General features: G+C 37.4%; 1 protein-coding gene across 5 annotated transcripts in view; it reads left to right on the forward strand.

Moving 5' to 3' along the window:
• Nucleotides 1–15,602, forward strand: part of Alpk1 (alpha kinase 1) — a 136,499-nt gene that overhangs the window by 976 nt on the left and 119,921 nt on the right. For all 5 annotated transcript variants that reach the window (XM_048813740.1, XM_015484654.2, XM_048813742.1 and 2 more), the window contains exon 2: nucleotides 14,207–14,269. The gene's annotated coding sequence lies outside the window, so the exon portion shown is untranslated. The remainder of the gene's footprint in view (nucleotides 1–14,206; nucleotides 14,270–15,602) is intronic.

A 15,602-nucleotide genomic window follows, 5' to 3' on the forward strand; every position in this document is an offset into this window, starting at 1 on the left:
AAAAGGGGGTAGGGATGTGACTCAGTGGTCAAGTGCCCCTGAGTTCAATCCAAGATACTCACCCCTCCAAAAAAAATTTAGAATTTGAATGGAGGACTCTAGCTTACTTTGGAAAGCCACAAATTAAAACCTTTAATATTATTTGAGATTTTAAGAAGGCTTATGGCAGAAGCAGGACCAGAAAACAGAGGACTTTATGACGCAACCTAATGGCATCTCTATTTCTAATATTTGCTTTTATCTCCCTCTCGGTTTTTGTTTTGTTTTTTAACTTAGCGTCTCTAACATTTTTACATATCAACTCTGGGTTGGGTGATATCTCATCTTTAAGAACACTTTAAATTTCTCTTATGTATTCGCTGTCACTGTCCAAGCATACACATGGGCGCTAGCATCATCTCCCCAAACATGATGGAGAGAGCAAGTGTAACTGTGCCACAGATCCCAGAGGCCTCCAAGTCTGGGTGGTGTGCCACGGATTTCATGTCTGTAAGGTGTATATACTTTCTCATGGGGGTGGATGTCAGCAAAATTACCTCCTGGGGGACACTCCAGAAATGAACAAATGCCAAGTCAAGTCATTATGACTGCTGAACCAACAATTAACTTCTCTCATCTCCTTCCCAACTCTGTCAACCTCCAGCCTGGAAAGGAGCAAAATACTTAAAATTATTCTAAAAATAACTTCCTCCCCACTTTAAAGATCATATGAATCTGAGATGGATCTAAAGTTCTTCCCCCATAAGACACCAAAATGTTACAGCATCCCTACCTGCACAAGAAGGAAGCCAATAATTAATTTACATTTTAAAAATGTATTTAAAATTATTTTTTCAAAAACTCATGTAAATCAAATGACAGATGTTATAAAATCTTATATATGATAATACTGAGTGGTGAGCATAGCTGATCTGTTAATCTGGAATGGTACTTCTCCTATAGGATCTAGTTTGGGGTTTCAAATCTGGAATTTTCCTTAAGAATACATGTGTGTGTGTGTCAAGATATTTCTGAATTCCATGACTCCTACCATTCTAAAGAATTTTACAGATCCCTTTCCCCTGAACACACATGTATCCTGCCTTTTCTGTCCCTTAATTTTTCAATAGAATGATGTTTGGGGGCATAAGCTGTTCTTTGTAAAGAGTTTTTCTTCTTGAAATTTTAAGCACCTAGAGGCTGAATAATTTACAGGAACTTGCATTCACATTTCTGGTACAAACACAGTCCCTATGCTTGTTATTGTCATTGACACCTCTCTAATGGGGGAGTCTTTGTTTCTTGATATTAACTGTGACATCTTGGATATTGCTATTTGCTTTATTTATAGTGTGTTAAGGATAAACAAACTTAAAAACAAGACTATTAGCTGGTGCTATCATTCTGTGTCTGAAAAACAGAAAGAGATGATTATAGCCTAAATAGCAGATAGATACAAATACAGTTTCTCTAAAGTATGACATACCTACTACTAACTATAGGTGACATTTTTAACCATTAAAAATTTGAATTACACATTTAGTTTGATGTGAGCAAAAATTATAATTACTTCATAAAAACTCTGATTTTATAGATATTATTGGAAGACACTAAATAAAAAGAAACTGAGATGATTTACTATTGAATTAAGAAACAAATAATACTACAAGTAACATGCAGATACAGCAAAAACAGTGACACCCAAATGTAGCTATGTTGCCCTAATGCATTTGAGACGTGGATATTTTCTAAACCAGTGCAGTGTCTCTGAATTTCACTGGTATTGGGTTACATCGACCAGTTGATAATATCACCTGTCAAATTTCCTAGTTACAGATGTAGAATATATTTGATGAATAAAGAAGTACTACAAAGTGGCTGGGATTGTAGCTCAGTGGTGGAGTGCTTGTCTCTCACATGTGAGGCACTGGGTTTGATACTCAGCACTACATAAAAATGAAAATATTGTGTCCATCTACAACTAAAAAAAATTAAAAAAAAAGAAATGCTACACATTTCATTTTGAATTATTATAAAACTGATGGAATGCAGAAGGTGGCCAATATTTTTTGAAATAGAATCACAAAAATGGTGAATTGTCCCAGAATGAGAGCTATGGCTCCCTTCTGTTGGTCTGATTAAGACACACAAAGACCTCTACATTGAGGGATGGGGAACTCCAACATCATCTGGTCAAGCACCATTGATGTATCTTATGCCAAAGGTCATTGAGAAAATGGTCATGTCCAGTAACTCCATTTCTGGGAATCCATTCTTGGAAGGAAATAATTCTAAGTAGGGAAAAAATTCACACAGATATTCATCACAAAGGTATTTATAATAACCAAGAAGTTCAAGCATTCTAACAAAGGGGAAAGTTTAAACAAATTATAGTCTGCCTGTAAACCATGCTGGAATGAAGGATAGTAGTATCAGCACAGGAAATGTTGAGTGAAAAATTGATTAAATATCAACTATTATAATTAAAACTTTTAAATACATGCATAAAATGGCATAGATAAAAATTCATAAATTTATGTGGTTGTTGTAGGCAGCTAATTGTTTTTCTTCCTGTCTCTATTTCTCTGAATATACTATGATTAAAAAAAACTTTTGGGGCTGGGGATGTGGCTCAAGTGGTAACGCGCTCGCCTGGCATGCGCAGGGCACTGGATTCGATCCTCAGCACCACATAAAAAATAAAATAAAATAAAGATGTTGTGTCCACTGAAAACTAAAAAATAATAAATATTTTAAAATTCTCTCTCTTTCTCTCTCTCTTAAAAAAACTTTCATTGGATTTTTAAAAAATGCTTAATGCATTTCATCTTCTATGTAAGGTTATTGGGCATATATAATTATTTTAAAAATTTATTTGTTCTTTTTAGTTATACATGACAGTAGAATGTATTTGGACACATTATACATACATGGAGTACAACTTCCCATTCTTGTGATTGCACATAATGTGGAGTTACACTGGTCATGTATTCATATAGGAACATAGAAAAGTTATGTCTGATTCATTCTACTGTCATTCCTATTCCCATCCTTTTCCCTCCCCTACATTCCCCTTTATCTAAATCTAATAAACTTCTATTCTCCCCTCTCCCATTATTGTGTGTTAGTAACCACATATTTGGTTTTTTGGAATTGGGTTATTTCACCTAGCATGATAGTCTCCAGTTCCATCCATTTACTGGTAAATTTCATTCTTCTTTATGACTTAATAATATTCTTTTGTGTATATATACCACAGTTTCTTTATCCATTCATCTGTTGAAGGGCACTTAGCTTGGTTCCATAGCTTAGCTATTGTGATTTTAGCTGCTATAAACATTGATGTGGTTGAGTCAGTATAGTATGCTGATTTTAAGTTCTTTAGGCTTATGCCAAGGAGTGGGATAACTGGGTCAAATGGTGGTTCTATTCTAAGTTTTCTGAGGAATCTCCAGACTACTTTCCAATAATAATTGTACCAATTTGCAGTCCTATCAATGTATAAGTGTGCCTTTTCCCCCCACATCCTCACCAATATTTATTGTTACTTGTATTCTTGACAGTTGCCATTCTGACTAAAGTGAGATGAAATCTCAGTGTAGTTTTAATTTGAATTTCTCTAATTGCTAGAGATGTTGAACATTTTTTAATATATTTGTTGATTGATCGTATTTACTCTCTGTGAAGTATCTGTTTAGTTCCTTAGCCCATTTTTTATTGGGTTATTTGGTTTTTTTGGTGTTAAGTTTTTTAATTCTTTTTATATCCTGGAGTTGTGGAGGGCAAAGATTTGCTTCCATTCTGCAGGTTCTCTCTTTACATTCTTGATTGTTTCCTTTGCTGTGAAGAAGGTTTTTAGTTCGATACCATTACACTTATTGGTTCTTTATTTTCATTCTTGCGCAGTAGGAATCCTGTTGAGGAATTCAGTTCCTAAGCCGACATGATGGATATTTGGTCCTATTTTTTCTTCTATTAGGCACAGGGTCCCAGATCTAATGCCTAGGACCTTGATCCACTTAGAATAGAGTTTTGTTCAGGGTGAGAAATAGGGGTCTAATTTCAACTGGCTACATGAGACAACTGAATTGACGTGGGTTTATGTTTGTGTTTTCTATTTCTATTTCTATTCTATTGGTGCCAATACCATGCAGCTTTTGTTACTATAGCTCTGTAGTATAATTTAAGTTCTGGTATCTTGATGCTTCCTGCTTTACTTTTCTTGCTGAGGATTACTTTGGCTATTCTGAGCTTATTTTTTCAAATGAATTTTATGACTGCCTTTTCTATTTCTGTGAAGAACATCATCAGAATTATATATATGTTACTCTTTTGAAAATGCTAGTAGAATGCATTAGGTAAAACTATGGTGTTATTAGTACTAAAATATGTTATTAGTACTAAAACTATGGTGTTATTAGTACTAAAATATTAGTACTAAAATATATATATAATAATATATATATATAATTAAAATATAAAAATCCAATGTAAGGAGGTACACAGGGATTTTCAAGATGGTGGAAAGAGAAGGTGGCTTTCCTGGCTACTCCATGGCATGAAATCAAGAAAGCAGATATGTGCTTCTGAGCAAGGTAGGTGGAAAAAAAAAAAAAAAGAGTGTGTATGTGTTGGGTGTACTTTACTGGAATTTAATACTGAACATTCAAAAAAGATTGGGGACTCAGGAAATTGGATATAATAAAATAAGAAATCTCCTAAAGCACAAGAAATAAAATCAAGAATCAATAAACAGAATAGATTCAAACTAAAAAGCTTCTTCTCAGCATAGGAAACAATCAATAATGTGAAGAGAGAGCCTACAGATTGGGAGAAAACCTTTAACACATGCACATCTGGTAAAGCTCTAATTTCCAGGATGCAGAAAGAATTAAAAAAATTTAACACCCCCCCAAAAAAAAACAAATAACCCAATCAGTAAATGGGCTAAGGAAGTGGAATAGACACTTTTCAGAAGAAGATATACAATTAATCAACAAATATATGAAAAATGTTCAACATCTCTAGTACTTAGAGAAAGGCAAATCAAAAAATACTCTTAAGATTTCATCTCCTTCCAGTCAGAATGGCATTTATCAAGAACACAAGCATTACCCTAGGTACATGTATGATTGCACAAATGGTGTGTACATTGTGTACAACCAGAGAAATGAAAAGTTGTGCTCCATTTGTATACAATGAATCAAAATGCATTTGGCTGTCATGTATAACTAATTAGAACAAAAAATAATAAAATGGTCATATTTAAAAATAAATAATAAGTGTTGGTGAAGATTTGGGGGAAAAGGTACACTTGTACATTGCTGGTGGCACTGGAGATTGGTGCAAACACTCTGGAAAGCTGTATGGAGATTCCTTAGAATATTTGGAATGGAACCACCAATTGACCCAGCTATCCCACTTCTCATCTATACCCAAAGGACTTAAAATCTGCATACAACAGTGACACCGCCATATCAATGTTTATACCAGCACAATTTGCAGTAGCTAAATTGTGTAACCAACCTAAATGCCCTTCAATAGATGAATGGATAAAAAAAAAAAAAAAACTGTGGTACATATACACAATGGGATATTATTTAGCATTAAAAGAAAATAAAATCATGGCATTTGCAGATCAATGGACAGAGTGGAGAATATCATGCTAAGCCAATCCCAAAAAAGCAAAGACTAAATGTGTTGTTGGTAAGTGGAGGCTGATTCATAATGGACGGGTGGAGTGGGAAAAATGGAGAAATTCGGATTGAGCAAAGGGGAGGGAGGGGAAGAAGGAGCATGGGGGTAAGAAAGATGGCAGAATGGAGGAAGGAGCATGGGGGTAAGAAAGATGGCGGAATGAGACGCACTTCATTACCCTAGGTACATGTATGATTGCACGAGTGGTGTGTACGCCATGTACAACCAGAGAAATGAAAAGTTGTGCTCCATTTGTGTACAATGAATCAAAATACATTTGGCTGTCATGTATAACTAATTAGAACAAAAAAAATAATAATAAAATGGCCATATTTAAAAATTAAAAAAAAGAAAAAGAATAAAAGAAGTCCCACAGCTGCTGTTACAGCTGCTGTTACATGGAGGCACCTGCCAGAGTGGTCCCTCCATGAGCAAAGCGGAAGGATAGGAGAATTAAAGGAACCCCCATTTTTAGGAGTCCGTGTGTCTGGATATGGAGAGTCTAGAGATCAAAGACACTGCCTGACTAAACTGAAAGGCACACTGCATAAAATCCTTATGCAGAAAAGAAGCCCAACTACCCCAACTGCATGCAGAGGACATTAGAAGGAAGCATTTTGCAGCTACAGTGAGGGGCTGGCATCTGAGGGAGCTGAGTCCTGCAAAACCCAAGATTGCCCCAAAATATAGGCCTGGCAAACCCACATTGCACGGCATAGAACATGCCTAAGTAATCAGGATATAATCAAAGATGGAGAGGAGAGAGGTTTACACAGGGGAAACTGGTTTTGGAAACCTACCCTGATCTCCCCTCCCCCTCCAATCCAGCTGCTTGCAGGACTGGCTGGGAGAGACACAGCTGGCTGGAATTTGAAAGGGGGTGGGAGAAACTTTTTTTAGAGACTGAATCTGAGACAGCTGTGAGCCAATCAGCTGGAAGTTTGCTGGGGCCCCTTTGGCTGTGGCTCTCAACAATGGTGGACCAAGAATTGACTCCACCATCACATGAGTGGAACCTGGTGTGCAGTTTTCCAGCGTGGACGGGCAGTTGCTGGGCAGTTGCTGGGCCCTGGAGTTGTGCTGATCTAATCTCTAGATCAATTGGCATTCAGCAAAGAGCCTGGAGCCCACCTAAGCCTAAACCCCACCTCCTGGAGTTTCACCTAAGGGATTAGCTCTCCCACTCTAGCAACTTGACCCTGAGGGTGGAGCAAGCATCATACTCTAGTCAACCCCACCTAACTGCTGAGAAGGAAGCTGAGACTCTTTCGAACTCCGATAGGAACAATTCTTTAACTTTTCATCCAGATTTTTCCCCTTTTTTCTTTTTATTTTTAGTTGTAAAAAGGCTGGCCTTCCTTTTTTATTTTCTTTCTCAGCCCACTTCATACATTCCAAATCTGCTTTCCACCACTTTTCTTTTTCTTTCTTTCTTTTTTCCCCACCACTTTTCTCTCTTTCTGAATAATTACCTCATAAAACCATTGGGCTAAATTCCACCCAGATGCTCAGGCTGAACACATGGGGATCACCCTGGATCTCTCATTTCTTAACTTAATAATACCTAATGGATTTTGAAGTCACATTGATTCAATTCTCTAGATATCTTTTGACTCTACTCATACATGTCAGTTCTCACGAGGTTCAGGTCCTCAGCCTCTGATCTCAGCCCCTAGTCTGGGTTAGGGCTGTGTTCAGCAGTTTATATCACATCGTCTTATTCAGATGCTTCTCATTCCTTCAGCACTTATTTTAATAGGCTTCACGATCTGCCAGCTGCATTTTCTCCAGCCATACCATTTACCTCTCTCTAATACCCCAGAAGAACCTGAACACCAGGGGTGCTTGTTCTCAGACATGTCACACTCTTTATCACCAAATGCTTGGAAGACCATCTCTTTCTTATGTGACCTACTTTTTTTTTTTAAGACCCAACTGATGAATTCTTTGGGGAAAACTTCATTTACATTACTGCTCTCTACCAGAGTGGATGGCCACTTCATCCTGTTCGGTTGGCATTTCTTGGGAATGATAGCTTTCCTTTACCCCAGAATATAATGAAATGATTTGTGATAATTTCTTCTTTGTCCTTGTACACACTTAATTCTCTTTGAGGACCAGGTTATAACTTTTATCTCAGAATCCCTAATTCATGAAACATTGTAGATGGCCAATATGGATTTCTTAAATAAAATTTCATCAATCTCTATTGTTCTGCCCAGTTTATTTATTTTTTTTTAAATGAGACTTAGCTGAAGCTCTCTAGCTCACAAAGGAAGACATTTCCCCTAAGGATTAAGTAAAAACAAAAACTCATAAATTCATCAACCCAGCACTTAAAGAGCTGCATGGAAGTCTAGCAGGGAACGGTAACTTGCACAAATTCATAGAGCTGATGTGACAGAGTCAGGGATAGAATCCAGGTCACCAACTATGCCATGAGTAGAAAGAACCTGGGAGCAAGAAGTTGGGATCCAATAGGAAGTGAATAGTCACAAAGCAGAGAGAATTCCTCAGCAGGCAGCATCTATCTAAGGTAACAAGTCAAGGAAGTGCCTGCCTCTCCAATGATACTCCATCTGTTCACCTGTGCTGAATAATAACAGCTAACATTACAGTCCCCCCTTATCCATAGGAAATACATTAAAATACCTTCAATGGATACCTGAAATTGTAACCAATACAAAACTCTATGTATTGTATGCTTTTTCCTATATATACATACCTATGACAAAGCTTAATTTATAAGTTAGTCACAGTAAGAACTAACAATAGCTGACAATAAATAAAACAATTTTAAAAATATACTTTTGTGTGTGTGGTACTGGGGATTGAGTCCAGGGCTTTGTGCATGATAGGCACATGCTCTACCACTGAGCTACAGCCCCAGGCCTTTTTGTTTTAATTTGAGCCAAGTTCTCATTAAGTTGTTCAGGATGGCCTTGAACTTGCAATCTTCCTGCCTCGGCCTCCAGAGTAGCTGGAAGTACAGGTGTGCATCATGATACCCAGCTTACAATATACTTTTATAAAAATTATGTAAATATGATCTCTCTCAAAATATCTTACTTTATTGTATTCACTCTTCTTCTAATGATGATATGAGATTGTATAATGCCTGTGTGGTGAGATAAAGTGAGATGAATGATATAGGCATTGAGGTATAGTGTTGGGCTACTACATAAGGGTTATTTGAACACTAGCACTGATGTCCTGAGGGTTGATCTGATAACCTAGATGTCTAGTAAGTGACTAGCAAGTGGGTAGTATATACAGCATGGATATGCTGGACAAAGGGATGATTCAATATCTTAGGCAGGACAGAATAGGATAGATGAGATTTTATTACACTACACAGAACAGCATGCAATTTGAGTCTCTGAACTTCTGGAATTTTCCATTTAATATTTTTGAACCACAGTTGACTGTAGGTAACTGATGTTGTATAAAGTTAGAACTGTGGATAAGGGGGACTACTGTAATAGTAAACAGCATTTATTATTCATTAATAAACATTAGTTGAGCATGTTCTATGGGTCAGCCTTTCTGCTACAAGTCGTACATGCTTCATCTTGCTTAATGCTCACTACTGTTCTATGAGTCAGGTACTATTATTAGCATTTACTCAATAAAGGAAAGTGATTATTATTTCTCCCTCCTTGCTCTGTTAGGCTATTGGTATGCTCCACCTCCTCCATCTCTAATACCAGCCACTTATCAGAACTATGCAATTGCCTGTTGGCATCTCCTTTGAGATGACCTGCTAGCCAGAACAGAATTTCCCTAGTACCTGCAGATTGTCTGCCCTGCAAAGTGCCTTACTGACTTGAGCAGCTAGCTCCAGACCTCATCCTGGCCTTATCTACTCTCCTCCATCCTGCCATCAATCACATGTTGCTGCACTATACCTAGATATGAGGGATTGTTTCCTGACTTTGATAAAGGCTAGCACTCACTGATGATGGTTTACTGTGGGAGTCAGTCATTTGTGTAAGGGAAGGTGGGAGACAGGCACAGTACAGAGATGTCCAGTTCTAAAACAAGATTGAAAGAAAAACAGAAGTTAGTACATGTAGAAGTCATCTTTGAGTTAACCACAGAACATGAGTGATAGAGAATGCACCACCAAAATGATCACAATGCCACCAGTCTTGCTAAATCATTTCTGGATACACCTAGGCGTCTCAACTTAAAGGCAAAAACCAGACTGCTCAAGTATTATCAGACAAAGATTATTTCATTAAACTTTAAAAGCTTTCACTTTATAAAACTTCATTATGAAGAAAAACAAAGACATAAATTTTTTTAGAGAGAGGGAGAGAGAGAGAGAATTTTAATATTTATTTTTTAGTATTTGGCGGACACAACATCTTTGTATGTGGTGCTGAGGATCGAACCCGGAACGCACGCAAGCCAGGTGAGCGCGCTACTGCTTGAGCCTCATCCCCAGCCCAAAGGCATAAAAATTTTGTGATATTTATTTCTTAGTGGACCGTAAGTAGTTCTTACTCTCTTTTTTTTATCTAATTTTTTGTCTGCAAGTTTTCTATAATAATATTTTTATATTATAATAATACAATGTTTTTAAAATATAGATTTAAAAATATGCATGTGTGTGTATGTGTAGGTGTATATATCACACAAAGAATCTTTATGACTTTTTTTTTTGGTGCCAGGAATTTAACCCAGGGACACTTAACCACTGAGACATATTCCCATCCTTTTAATTTTTTAATGTATTTAATTATTCTAATTTTTTATACATAACAGCAGAGTACATTTCAATTCATAGTACACATAATTTTTCATGTCTCTGATTGTACACAAAGTAGATTCACATCATTCATGTCTTCATACATGTACTAGGGTAATGATGTTCATCTCATTCCACCATCTTTGCTACCCCCATTCCCTCTCCCTTCTCCTCCCTCTGCTTTGCCCTGTCTAAAGTTCCTCCATTCCTCCCATGCTCCCTCCCACACCCCCATTATAGATCAGCATCCACATTCAGCCTTTGGTTTTTTGGGATTGCTTACTTTATTTCACATGATATTCTCCAACTCTGTCCATTGACCTACAAATGCCAAGATTTTATTCTCTTTTAATGCTGAGTAATATTCCATTGTGTGTATATACCACAGTTTCTTTTTCCATTTATCTATCGAAGGGCACAATTTAGCTATTGTGAATTGTGCTGCTATAAACATTGATGTGGCTGTGTCCCTGTGTCCCTGTATGCTGTTTTTCAGTCCTTTAAGTATAAACCGAGGAGTGGGATAGCTGGGTCAAATGGTGGTTCCATTCCAAATTTTCCAAGGAATCACCATACTGCTTTCCATAGTGGTTATACCAATTTGCAGTCCCACCAGCAATATATTAGTGTGCCCTTTTCCCCACAGCCTCACCAATACTTACTGTTGTTTGTATTCTTGATAGCTGCCATTCTGACTGGAGTGAAATGAAATCTTGGAGTACTTTTGATTTTCATTTCTCTAATTGATAGACATGTTGAACATTTTTTCATATATTTGTTGATTTATTCCATTCCTTTTTATTTTTTATTTTGAGACAGGGTTTCACTAAATTGCTTAGGACCTTGCTAAGTTGCTGAAGCTAGCTTTGAACTTGTAATCCTCTTGCCTAAGCCTCACTAGCCCTTTCATGTTTGAAATGCTTCTTTTTAACCCTTTTCAGGAGCCTGGAAGCATTTGGTTGTCTGGCAATGCCTTTCTCTTTCTTGCAAGCCAGTAGCCAGAGTATATGTAAAAGGAAATTGCATTAAAAAAAACAACAAAAAAAAACAAGCATTAGTTATTGTGCCACAGACAGACAGCAGAAATTCCACAGTGTCTCAACAGAGCCATTTCCCCTAAATCACAGCTGACAGAGGAAATGACTTTCTGGTCTGCAAATGCAGGTGCAGGAAGTAAAAGCTGAGTGCATTAACCAGCCCAGGCCAAGTTCCTTCCACAAGGTGCATCCCTTCAGGTTGTCCCATCTGCTCCTTCTCAGCAAATTCACAGCTCATCCAAGGGCTGACCTTTTATTGCACTGTGCAGGGAAGGTGGAGTCAGTAATTGAGACCAATCAGGATTTTAATCGGGGTGTGTTGGGAATGTAATGTTTATTTGGTGATCAAAGTGCAGATACCAAGCTAGAGTTGAAAATATGTCTCTGAAATTCAAAAGAGTTTGGGGAACAATAATGGTCAATGAATATGTGGTATTTAAAACCATTAATTGAATGAAAGGAGTGAGTGTAGAGGAAGAAGGAAAGAGAACTTGAGACAGAACTTTTGCATATTCTAACAGTAAGGAGTTCTAGAAGAGAAGAACATCCAAAAAGGGTAAGAAGGAGTGATCTGTGATAGGAAAACCAATAGAGTATTGTGTCCTGGGATAAAAGAGAGAAGGGAGGGCTAGGTGCTGTTGGTAGGTCCTCCCCATGAGTGCTGTCTGCTGGGTTTGTCCATCTTTGGTAAGGGCAACCTCAGTGGAGTCATGGGGCAAAACTCTTAAGCTTGTTAAGAGGAAATGAGAAGACACAGTTCAAAGTTTGAGTAGAAACAATTTTCTCAGAAATATTGCTAAGAAAGGGCAATCACTGCTGATGACAGTGAATTCAAGAGAATTTCTTCTGAGATAGAAGAAAGAATGTCATGTTTATAAATAGGATTGAGCCAAGGGAGAGCAAAAAACTTAATGAAGGAAGAGATTTGAAAGAGGAGGGAGAAAGGCTGACGCAATATTCTCAAGTAGACAGAGGTGGAATTACTGCAAGAATGGAGTGCTTGGTTTTAGATGACTTGTGCAGTTCAGCTCTGGTATCAGATGACAAGGCACAGTATGGGGTGCAGCTGCTGTTAGATTGAGAGTGGTGAGTGAGAATGTGTGGAAGTCCTCTTCTGACTGCTGAGGATGGGAGTACAGGAGGAAGGGAGAGAAAATGCAAATACTTCACATGAATGGGAGGTGAACGGAAGTGCCCTGTGATTGCCTGGGAGCACTAATAGCAGATGAATGGTGGAGGTTCAAGTTCAGGAATTGAAAGTGAAGTCTGGGAAATATGGTTATTTCCACCCGCCTGCCCCCCCCCCCGCCTTCCCTGGCCCAATATTTTTATCTGTGCCAAATCTAGATTCAACGAGACTAGTGATTTTGCTAAACAAGTACCACAAATGAAATCCAGGCTTTCGAAGACTAAAGGGGGGAATTTGAGAATATGGAGGAGTGAACATTGTTTGTAGTCACAGCTCAGTGTGTATGATCAAGGGAGTGAGTGGCGTGGGGTGAAAGATGCATCTTGGAAGAAAGCATTTATAAAAACAATGTTTTGGATCACTGCATGGTTATTGAATCTCCAAGAACAGGGTGGGATGCGAGTGAGAGTTTTAGCAGTGATACAGAAGCTAAATAATGCCCTGAGAGTTGGCCCTTGACAGCAACCATGAGGGGCAGAGGGTAACATAATCTGGTGATATGAGTTTCAAAAGTGGGAAGAGGGGAGTGTGGATTAAACAAGAAGGTGAAAGCAAGGTCCAGAGTGGCCATGAAGACCAGGAGACTGCTCACCCAGGGGCTGGAGGAGACTAAGCTGCCTCTTGCAAGGGCTGCAGAGAGGCTATAAATGTAATCATTGTGGAAGTAATGTGATCAAGTAAATTCAGTGAAAATAAATAATTTTTTTGTATAAATATCATACATGATTCCCTATATCTGGTGAGCCCAAGAGTAATAAATAGATTTTTTTTTAAGTCAGTGAGTGCAAGTCTCAGAACATGCAGAGTCAAGTCTCTTCATTCTCTGCATAACAAAATGATCAGATATTATCACCACTGATGGTTTAGATTTCTGGTGGTGAGATTTCTCTCCTACAGAATTGAACTGCTTCAAAAGTTGAAGGAGAGTTTTGGAACTCCTTCCTACTTAAGGGGGTGGCGGGGGAGACCAAAAAGCCTTTGATGTGACATTCCTCCTCCTTATATATCTGAAATAATGGATAGTGATGATACCAATTGCAACTTCACTCCTATTTGACCCAATTATGAGAAATATTGTCCTATTCATTCTCTTTTTATAAAAAGTCTTCTGTGTTTAATGGCTTTATCTTGACCAGGAACTTCTAAATAAGTAATGAATTGAAATCTAATGGCCACAAATTTTGGTAAGTTTTCATATAAGAATTTTGAACTGAGTTTTTTTTTCTAATTATATAGTAATACATAGTCATTATGAGAAATATGAAAAGACAGGGAAATATTTTAAATACCTTTTAGAGGAAAAGATGGTTAACATTTCATTGTATTTTTTTCTGGTTCTTCTTGAGTGATATTTTAAAATTATAGTAAGATAAACATAACATCAAATATACCATCTTAACCATATTTAAGTGTACAATTTGATGGTGTAAAGTACATTCAAATTATTGTGCTACTATCACTATCTATCATCTATCCACAGAACCATTTATAACTTGCAAAATTGAAACTCTGTAATCATTAAACAATAACTTCCTATTTCTTTCTTCCCAGGGCCTCCGGGAATCACCATTCTACTTTCTGTGCCTATGAATTTGATTACTTTGGATCCCTCATGTAAGTAGAATCATAGAGTATTTTCCTTTTGTGACTAATTTCTTTCACTCAGCACAATGTTGTCTATATTAATCTATGTTATGTAGCAAGTGTCAGAATTTACTTCTTTTTGAGACTGAATAATATTCTATTGTATGTCTGTACCAATTTCATTTGTCTGTTCATCCATCAATGGAAGCATGAGTTACTTCCACCTTTAGGCTATTACAACCAATACTGTTGTGGACATGGTTATACAAATATCTCTTTGAGACCCTGCTTTCATTTCCTTGGGGTATATACTGAGAAATAAAATTGATGGATGCAATGATACTTCTGTTTTTATTTTTTAAGGGAAATTTCACACTGTTTTCCATAGCAGCTGCACCATTTTATTTTCTTTCCAAGAACATACAAGGGTTCCAATTTCTCCATATTCTCTTCCACACTTGTTATTTTCTGTTCATGATGGATGTGAGGTGGTATCTCATGGTGGTTTTGATTTGCAATTCTGCAGTGATTAATGACATGGAGGATCTTTCATGTTCTTATTAACTATTTTTCTATCTTCTTTGGAGAAATGTCTATTCAAGTCTTTTTTAAACTGAGTGGTTATTGTGTTGTTGAATAGTGGATGTTCTTCATGTATTCTGGGTATTAACTTCTTATCAGATATATGATTTGCAATTCTTCCCCATTCTACAGGTTTTTTTCTTTTCACTCTGTTGATAGTATTCTTTGATGCAAGAGGGCTTTAGTTTTTTTTTTTTATTTTTTATTGTGGGTTGTTCAAAACATTACAAATTTCTTGACATATCATATTCGACACTTTGATTCAAGTGGGTTATGAACTCCCACCTTCACCCCATACACAGATTGCAGAATCACATCAGTTACACATTCATTGATTTACAAATTGCCATCCTAGTGTCTGTTGTGCTCCGCTGCCTTTCCCATCCTCCACCCTCCTCCCCTCCCCTCCTCTCTCTCTACCTCCTCCACTGTATAACCCTGAGGGTCTCCTTCTATTACCATGCAATTTCCCTTCTTTCTCCCTTTCCCTCCCACCTCTCATCCCTGTTAAATGTTAATCTTCTTCTCCTGCTCTTCGTCCCTACTCTGTTCTTAGTTACTCTCCTTATATCAAAGAAGACATTTGGCATTTGTTTTTTAGGGATTGGCTAGCTTCACTTAGCATAATCTGCTCTAATGCCATCCATTTCCCTGTAAATTCTATGATTTTGTCATTTTTTAATGCAGAGTAATACTCCATTGTGTATAAATGCCACATTTTTTTTATCCATTCGACTATTGAAGGGCATCTAGGTTGGTTCCACAGTCTTGCTATTGTGAA

This window comes from Marmota marmota, unplaced genomic scaffold, assembly GCF_001458135.2.
Source record: "Marmota marmota marmota unplaced genomic scaffold, marMar, whole genome shotgun sequence".
NCBI classification, from domain to species: domain Eukaryota; kingdom Metazoa; phylum Chordata; class Mammalia; order Rodentia; family Sciuridae; genus Marmota; species Marmota marmota.